Here is a 10572-nt window from a genome sequence, read left to right as displayed (position 1 = left end):
TATTTAAACGAATGTAACGGCTGGCCAATGAAATTGTTGAATGTTGGATAACAAATGAGATCGTTGAATGTTGCATAAGTACTGAGCTGTACGTCATTCTGGATTATTCCGCTCCTGCTGCTTGCTTCGGTTCGGGTGAGTGAGAAAGTTTGTCTGAGGTAATTAAAATGTGTGTGGGTTAACGATTTGAATGCAGTTAAACGTATTTAAGTGTTTATAACTGCTGAAACACGAATAATAGTTAATTTTCCAAAAAGCATTACGATAATAATGTGTAACGTTATCGTGAGGATGATGTGTAACGTTAACGGTTTCTGTCTTCTGTCTAATTTGTTCGTTTTGTTAAAAACCTTAATTTATATCCCCAGTATTTGTTTATTTTTTTTTTTTAATGTGAAATTGGGCTTTTTTGCTCCTGTTTATATGAAATACGGACCGCCGTCAGATAAGCTTTTGGTAAAAAAAAAAAACTATTTCATTTATACTCGACGGCGCCGCCATTTTAGGGGATTAGACATTCTCTGATAACGCTTACCGTTGCCATGGTTATTTCGACAGTAAGACCAGAGAAAATATGCAACGCTGCGTGAAAAAGATCGTAACTCCTCATTCTCTATAATGCTGACGTTACTCTTTTATAATAGAAACACGTCCATACTTCCGTTCCTGTGTATTATCTGACTTGTTTCTCTATTTTGCTTGAGTGTAAATAGGTCGTTGTTGCTACTATGTAAGTATTTGATTGACAGCTTGACAGATACATTTTCAGTCATACATTTTATAACAGCAAAATTATTTGCAGATTACAGAGATGAAGAACATAGATATAAAGTGAAAAGTTTTTCTTACATTCACCTTACTTTGTGACCATCTAACTTTTGTGGTAAATACATATATTTGTACATCAATTTCAGATTAGCATATTAATATGATTCAGATTAGTCAAATCATATTATTTTAAGACTTTACAGTTCTTCTGTACATGTCCATGCATGCAGGCCTGTGCAATATTTGATTCATATAATAGTGAATCATATGTGATTTCTTATTTTTCTCCTCCTTTCTTTTATGTGAACCTGTGTCTGTAAAAATCTTGCCAGTTCATTGCATCCATTGCGGTAAGTAATCTTTTAAACTGTCTGTCACATTCTCAGTATTTGCATTTACAATAAATATGGAATAGCAATCTATATCGGCATATTTCAGAACATATTTCAATATCATTTTTTGGAATCAAGATTATTTATTCTTTACCTATTAGGTTTCGTATCTCCTCCACTGCCGTGTACCCACTGCTAACTGCCTTTAGCACCTTCATTCCAAGGTAAACACTGATTCACTTTAGCATGTAGTTTGTATTAGTAAATTGGTTGTCCAATGCAATTAACACACACAACATGTTAAAGGACAATTACAGCGCAAAATTAACCTAGGGGTTAATAACACTTGGGTACGAGTCGACTGTTCTCTGGGATGCGTTTTCATGATAATCGAATGTAAAGAGTTTTATCTCTAAAAACTGATTCGCTTATAACGCTAGTATATGGGGCATGGAATAAGTAAAAAGAAAACGCTAGTTAAGGCGAGACACGGCAGGCAAAAACATCGTTTTTTTTTTACTGGTCAAGTTTGAGATTTGGGGATATTTGTCTTCAATAACATGTCTTCTTTCAGACTTGTGTTGAAAAAAAGTCCAAAATACACATTTAGGTCTTTATTTTATTACACTTTGTCTGTTTGCGTCTGTAGATTTCTCATAAATTCAACAAAAGTTCGCGTTCTTAATCAACGTGCTGCTCCGCGATCTCTGCCGTCAGCCTGTCATCAGAAGCACCGTTAGGAAGCTCTCTCTCTTGTGTACAATCCTGTCGGATCCAAATATGGTCATTTCCTTTTTATCAGCAACCAATCGTGAAAGTAAAAGGGCTGAATGCGCAAGCTCATTGGCTGATGAAAAATCTTTAAAGCCCGTTTTCTCAAAATGACTTTTCTCTCATACTCCAAGGACGAAATCTCCACTTCAGTAGCACCTATATACACCAAACTTTCCAGACTTGTACCTAGTTATATTATGAAGACATTTACAGAGGGATTTGTAAATATATTATTCCTAGCCTGATTTATATAACATTTTATTCCAAAAAACATGGCGAAAATCATTTTTTTAAGGCTATTGACAGTATTTTCTGATTTACAGGATAACAAAAGTAGATATCCATAAATCCCTCTGTAATTTTTTTCCCATCTAATATGTGAACACAATGAAAAAATAATTTTTAATCTGGCTTTATCCAATACTCAGATATCGTTTTTTTAAATATATGCAAATTAGTGCATATTTGATTAGATATTGCCTGATTTGCATATTTAAACATTAAATTACAGAAAACTTGTAATAATTTTTTTTCTCATCTTAATGTAGGTAATCAACTGGGAAAGTTTCATGGTGATATCTGCTAGTTAAAATTTTTACCCTATTCACCTGTAGTGTCTCGCCTTAATACCACTAACAAGGCAAAAAATATATTATACATATATATATTTTACAGCATGTGGTATTCTCTTTTGTTAAGCACTTAATATTTGCATAACATTTGTGAGTGGATCATTTATTTATTTTACTTATTAGATTTTGTCGTGTTCCACTGTCGTCTCCCTGCTGTTAAGGGTGGCCAACAGCACCTTCATTTCAAGGTAATTTATATTCATATTCACCATATTAACAGTCAACAAATGTGTACACAATACTAGACATTTATTTTTCTTTTTTTAGGTGACATTGCTGCTTTGAGTGTCTAGGTAAATATCCCTTTAAACTTACTATATAATGTTCATCAGAGTCATTAGTCATTTGTTTCCCTGCTGTTAAGGGTGGCCAACAGCACCCTCATTTCAAGGTAATTTATATTCATATTCATCATATTAACAGTCAACAAATGTGTACACAATACTAGACATTTATTTTTCTTTTTTTAGGTGACATTGCTGCTTTGAGTGTCTAGGTAAATATCCCTTTAAACTTACTATATAATGTTCATCAGAGTCATTAGTCATTTGTTTCCCTGCTGTTAAGGGTGGCCAACAGCACCTTCATTGCAAGGTAATTTATATTCATATTCACCATATTAACAGTCAACGAATGTGTACAAAATACTAGACTTTTCTTTTTTTAGGTGACATTGCTGCTTTGAGTGACTATGTAAGTATCCCTTTAAACTTTCTGATTAATGGTAATCAGAGTCATTAGTCATTTCTTTATAATATTCTGTCTGCATGTATTTTGTCTTTATTAACCCTCTGAGGTCTGAGCTGTTTTCTGGGCCCTGGAGGTGTTCTGACATGCTCTGACATTTCTGGTTATTTCTGTTACTTGTGACATTTTCATGGCTAAAGTCTAATTACACTGTATTCAGCACAAACTCTGCTACAATAATATATCAGCAGCATGTATGTAAAAGTTTGTAGTTTTGAGATAATGACATTTATGCGTGGTTTTTGAAAATACAAAAAAAAATTCTCACTGAAATAAGGCCATGAAACCCATACTGATTATTTCTTCACAAGACTTTTGAAAATTGTATGACGTAGCCTAGAATATTTGCTGCAAAACTATGTGAAAATCACCCTGACTGCTCATTCAGATAAGACAATATATTGATTTAAAAATTTTACGACGTGTTTTGTGTGAAAAAGCCTTATGCGAGAGCTCATTAATATGTAAGCTTTTCTCACCTGAGAAAGACAAAGAACCTCCCCTAACGGCCCTATTAGGAGCTATCAGGCCCCTATCATTCTGAGCAACCTTGCACAATACTGTAAATGAGGAGATTTAAAAAATAATGGCTTTTAAATTGTTTGGATTTATTTACAACACAACATAATCCAAAGATACACAACAAATGCCAAAAAAGCACTTCAAAGACAGAGACCTTTGTGCCATTCCTAAAAACATTGTACATACCTTTCATTTCCAAGATTTTCACTTTACCATGTTCACGTACTGAGACTCATGTGAATGTTGAAGTCCTCAGTGGCATCTGGGACCTGAAAAAAAAAAAAGTGAACATACTGATATCAAGAGAAAGGCCTGCACGATTTTGGAAATAAATATTAGATTTTTCTGGTTAAAATTGCTTTTTAAAATTCCTTTTTAAAATTCACAGAATACACACACACACACACGTTTCCAACGATATATAATATAATGAACACCAGGTTTGTTGTGCCTTGTAGGCATAAGGTATATGCGCAGTGCGGATAAAATAATAATAACAATAAATAACCTATAGCAGCCTATAAATCTTCCAAAAGAAGCTAGAGAAAAATATATTGATTATCATGTTACTTCAAATGTTTCCATCCGTTATGATGATATGAAATGAGATAATAATAAAAACATGAAGCCGTTTGGTGCGTTTTGCTTTCATCCAAAATATGATACATTCAAACGCGATCGCTTGCAAAATATGATACATTCAAACGCGATCACTCTCAAATATAAAACATTATGGTTACCATAAACATATCTATGTTTGAGCAGATATCCACAAACACAGTAAACACATATGATACATTCAAACGCGATCGCTTGCAAAATATGATACATTCAAACGCGATCGCTTGCAAAATATGATACATTCAAACGCGATCGCTTGCAAAATATGATACATTCAAACGCGATCACTCTCAAATATAAAACATTATGGTTACCATAAACATATCTATGTTTGAGCAGATATCCACAAACACAGTAAACACGGGTCTAAATATTATAATATTCCCCATATATCTAGCAACAGTTCAGCTGCAACGTGACATTTATGCAACAATAACAAACTAGGCTATGTAAGAATTTCTTACCTTATCTTTCTTGTCTTCAAATCGCGTTCTTCTTCTTCTGAGGTAGCCTAAATCCAATGTAAGCTCAGGCACGTCTTTCAAACTCGACGAAAAGTGAAGTGAAGTGTTTTGTTGTTGAGGTAACGAGCGCGTTCGCGTTCCATGTGGAGATTTGCATGTGAATATCTTTTGCGCGAGTAGGCGTGGCCAAATTAACTGTAATGAGCAAGCGTTTGAGAAGCTGGACATCTTGTTGGTTTTATACAAATTACTTAAACAGAGAATATTTGTTTTCGTTTTGAATCCGATCATTTAAAAGTACACACTTAAATGTTTATAAAGGTATATGGCTCATAAATGTGTGACAAGTATTCGCTGAGTTTTGTTTCAGTTTATAGACGTGCTCAAGAAAAAAAAGTTCACCGCGACGGAGAGGCAGAACGCACACCCTGTTTATTTTCTTTATTTTACAAAAGCACAATGTTTTGATTTGATTGTAAGTGGACACATACAAAAGGAGAAATATCACAGATTCTTTTTTTATATTTCTTTTTTCTGTATGACCATAAATGATGGAGTAATTTAAGTTTATAGTGCTACAATGTGGAGAAAATCCGGCAAAACGCGTCGGCGCGTTTGTCGACCTCAGAGGGTTAACAAGGTTTCGTTAGTAAACACATTACACTGGCACTACAGCATAATGTAGTATTGTGGGATAGCAGACACATCACAGCTTGAAGGAATAGCTAGAATTGTTTATCCTCACTAGTAGATTGGCTTTCTCATTTTGTTAATGTGAGACAAACTGTCACATTTATCAGTTTGTAAGGGCTATTCCACAGCTAGAAACAATGATTTAACCATTTATGAAAAAATGTGTGAAAACTCTTTCCATCCTCAATTGTGTAAGTAACCCCCTTACATATAATTTTATTTGTAACTATATTTCTAGTGCATTTTTGTATTGTCTGTTGTTATTTATGTAAATGATACTTGCCATTTTGCATTTAACAATGTAACTGACTTTATTTCTTTCTGTGTTTGTCTGTCCTGACCTGTCCTATACTTTCCTCTCCATAACTGTATATTATTCACTCAAACCTTTATCTTGCTTACTAATTTAAAAAAATGCCTCTTCCATTCTTTCTCTTCCAAAACTCATAAATGGCCTGCCACCTCTTGCCACCTGCTTACTTGCTTGCACTATAAACTGCAAAATGCAAACTCACATCTGCTTCTAACCCTTATGCACCTACGCTTAGCTTGCCAACGCATCTTTAAAAAAAAAGGCCAGTACCCATGAATTGATCTATGATCATGTAGAAGTCTTGTTGCATCTTGATACATCTAAGTACATACTCAATACCACAAATATTTGCACCCATACTCACGTCCTGTAAGATCACCGTCTCAGGTAACAAAACTGTGCTGCATCTTCAGAAATAGTAAGAGAGAGTTTTTAAAAGTTTTTAACTCTTTTAAAGTACAAATTTTTTTTTTGATTAACCTAACTTCAAACCAATTAATTAACTGTTGTATTACTGTTACTAATATATATATATATATATATATATATATATATATATATATATATATATATATATACTCTTGTTATATATTAAATATTTAACTTTTCTATATATCTGATTGCATAAAAGGTGCTACGGTATCTTTATCTACGTTAAACACATTATCTTTTGTGTTTGTTTTCTCAAACATATTTGCTTGATTGCCAGTGCTGAAACATCACCATGCCAAGAAAAGGAAAGAGGAGTCAATCTCAGAAACAGCGCAGAAACCTAGAAGCTTCATGTGGCACCAGTACCAGTACTTCTGGAGCAGGTATTATTGGTGAAAAACAGTATGTTCTGTCTGTTACAGCATCTCACTGCCAAAGCGATTCTAGGTACAAAATTTACTCCAGAGGCCGTCAGTGTACGTGCAATGCCTTAATGTTCCTAGCTGTCCATAATGAATGTAATGAGTTGCGCAGTTTCGATTTAGACCGCATTTTACAGAAAGGTGATGCAGTTTACACTAGTGTCAAAAGAACACTGTGGAGCAAACGACAATTTGTGGCTAATTTTTTAAACTTTGATGAGCTGCCAAGCACAGTTAAGACCAACTCTGCCTGCTACAACATCCTGAAACATCCTCAGAGAGTTGGATTCCTAAAAGATTCACCTGTCCTAGGCGAGTATGAAAACCTTGAGAATACTCTGCAATGTCTCCAAGCTGATGTGAGTGACGCATTGCTGATGTGTGGATGCACGTGTATCGCTGTATTCAGAGATCGCTCAGGGAGGTTTGGTTATTTTGATTCTCACTGCAGATCAGCATATGGAATGCCTGAAGATGAAAGCACTGGTACGGCCGTGATGTTGACCTTCTTCCGTTTAGAAGACCTGATCGAGAGGCTGATGCTATTGTTTCAAGGGTGTTTCGATTTGATAGACCAGCAACAATTTGATCTGTTGCCTGTATCGTTCCATAACCGGATAACTGAAAGAAGTGTACGTCCTGAAGTCTCCCTGAACTGCTGTGAGCTTGAACGTGATGTGCAACCATCCACCTCTTTTGAGAACGAAGCTCTGTCAAACAATGAACAATACATGCCTGCTGATGTCTCACAACTGTATGTTCAAGTCCAAGATGTGCAACCATCCACCTCTTTTGAGAACGAAGCTCTGTCAAACAAAGAACAATGCAGGTCTGCTGATGTCTCACAACAGTGTGTCCAAGATCCGGTTGAACAACCATCTGAGACTACCGTTAATGGAGCCACATCAACTAATGATCAAGCCCACTTGACTTTGCAAGATAAAATGGACGTTATAACTTCTGTCACTCAGAATCAAGACAGTAATAAAAATGTACCATTCAGTGAACTTTCTCATGGAATGCTGTCACAGGATCAATTGCCATTGTGAGCTCCAAATCACCAATATTCACAATCGACAATCAAGCAGACAGAAAAACTGAACAAGAAGCAAAGGCGAAAGGCTTATTATAAAAAACGGCAGAAAGAAATGGTTCAGAGGCAAGGTGTTTATGACAAAAAACAGGCTGTACGTAAAGTCTATGATTCTAAAACAAGTAGTGAATCCAGGGAAAGACGTAAACAAGTCATGAAGAACAAGTATTGGAATAGTATGATTTACAGAGAAGAACACAAACAAGCAATGAAAAACAATTATAAAAATATTAATGAATATAGAGAGCGAAAAAAGGCTTATGTAATTAGCAAGTATAGAAATAATGAACAATTCAGGGATAAACAAAAGAATTATATAGTTAAAAATTACAGGAATGATGCACAATTCAGGGAGAAACAAAAGAAGTATATAGTTAAAAATTACAGGAATGATGCACAATTCAGGGAGAAACAAAAGAAGTATATAGTTAAAAATTACAGGAATGATGAACAATTCAGGGAGAAACAAAAGGATTATATAATTAAAAATTACAGGAATGATGCACAATTCAGGGAGAAACAGAAGAATTATATATTAAGAAATTATAGGAACAATGCTAAATATAAGAAACAGCATAGGCAATATCTTGTTGATCGATATTCAAAGGATCCAATTTTTAGGCAAAGGCAAATAGACCATTATACAAACCGATGCAAAAATGATCCTAACTTCTTTGAAAAAAGGAAGAACATTTTTAAACAACATTATCACTGTGATGCACATTTTAGGGCTCGTCAGAAAGAATATAATTTATTTAAATCTAAAAACAAAATATCTGCACTCAAGGTACTTCATACAGTATGCTGTGCACAAGACATACAGCACAAATACAAAAACATGAATCTGATGCGCCAGCAGAGAGACACGTTACAAAATAACCAACCTGACGCAGTACAAGATCCGATTGTGTTAAGAGCCTTAAATGTTTTCAGAGATGTTATAAAACAGGGGCCAACTTATGTCTGCACATGCTGTGCCAGAGCGCTCTTCTCAAATCAAGTGAAATCATGTGATCGTGAGCGCTATCAGAAGAATCCGACAGTTGCTTCAGTTTGCTTGACTGGAAACTATGTTCACGTCTGCTCCGACTGCCCTGATCAATGTGCCTTGGAGAGCAGGAAAACCGAGTGGATCTGTCACTGCTGCCATAATACACTATTGAGAGGTCTGATGCCAGACATTGCTTTAGCCAATAATCTTCAGTTCGCTCCCATTCCTCCAGAACTCTGCGATTTGAATGTTCTTGAAAGACATGTTATTGCAAAGTACATTCCTTTTGCTAAGATTGTTACACTACCGAAAGGCCAGCAAAGAGCTACAAAAGGCGCTGTGATTTCTGTTGCATCTGAAGTAGAAACAACAGTGAATTCTTTACCCAGACCAAGTAGTGAATCACAACTGCTTACAGTGAAACTCAAAAGACGTCTGTGTTACCAAGGGCACTATCAGTTTCAGACTTTGAACATGCAAAAGGTTTTGTCTGCTTTAAGAAAGTTAAAAGATATCCATTCAGAATATAAAGATATCTTCATTAATGCAGAACTCTCTGAAGAAGAAATGTTTAATGAGCATGAAGAGTGTGCAAATGAAATCACAACTCCTGATGAGGAAATGGATATTGAGAACACTGAAGAACAGAGCAATGAGAATGAACACAATGATTCTAACGATGACACTACTGCAGAAGAGCAATCGAGAGGCCTTGCCTTGGACACTTGTCTTCAGCCCCCAGATCTCGGCCAGCAGCTGTTGTCTTATGATGATGGAATATTTTGCATTGCCCCAGCAGAGAGAAACACTCCTGTAAACACTTTCAAAATTCCTAAACTTGAGTCTATGGCGTTTCCAGTGCAGTTTCCAGATGGCAAGAACACATTTGATGAGCCTGGTAGAGCAAAACATGTTTCCCCCAGCAGATACTTTAACTCTAGACTATTCTCTATTGACAATCGTTGTGCGAAGGATACCAACTATATCTTCTTTGCGCAGTTTGTAACTGAAATGAACATGGCCACATCTAGTATGTCTATCCAACTACGGAAAGGAAAACCCATGACCCGTGATGGACGCAGAATAAACTGCTCACTGCTGCAGGACAAACAGGAGTTAGAAAAGCTTATAATAAATAAGGAAGCTACACGATTCATGCAACCATTAAGAGGGACTCCAGCATACTGGGAGAAATCTCTCCGTGATTTGTTTGCTATGCTGAGACAGCTGGGCACTCCTACATTTTTCTGTACGTTTAGTGCTGCTGAGATGAGATGGCCTGATGTGATTACTGCTATTAAAGCACAACAAGGTGAAACTGTGAACTTTGCTGAATTAGACTGGTCCGAAAAATGTGAAATCCTCAGAAGTAACCCTGTGACAGCGATGAGAATTTTTGAAAAGCGAGTTGAAGCCTTGATGAGAGATTTGATAAATTCACCTGCTCGACCTATCGGTGAAGTAATTGACTTTTTTTACAGAGTAGAGTTCCAGCTACGTGGCTCTCCACACATTCACTGCTTATTTTGGGTTAAAGATGCTCCAGAGTTTGAAAAAGATCAAGATCAGGATGTGTGTGATTTCATTGATAAATACATCTCATGCAAATTACCAGACCCAGACAAAGACCCAGAACTACATAAAATTGTAAGTGAAGTGCAGATGCACAGTCGTAACCACTCCAAATCCTGTAGAAAGAACAAGAAGCACTGCCGGTTTGGATTTCCTAAACCACCCATTAAAAGAACCATGATATCACGCCCCAGGC

This window comes from Abramis brama (genome assembly GCF_963993115.1).
Source record: "Abramis brama genome assembly, contig: SCAFFOLD_77, whole genome shotgun sequence".
NCBI lineage: Eukaryota > Metazoa > Chordata > Actinopteri > Cypriniformes > Leuciscidae > Abramis > Abramis brama.
The sequence above is the reverse complement of the archived record's forward strand: the minus strand, read 5'-3'. Positions refer to the sequence as shown.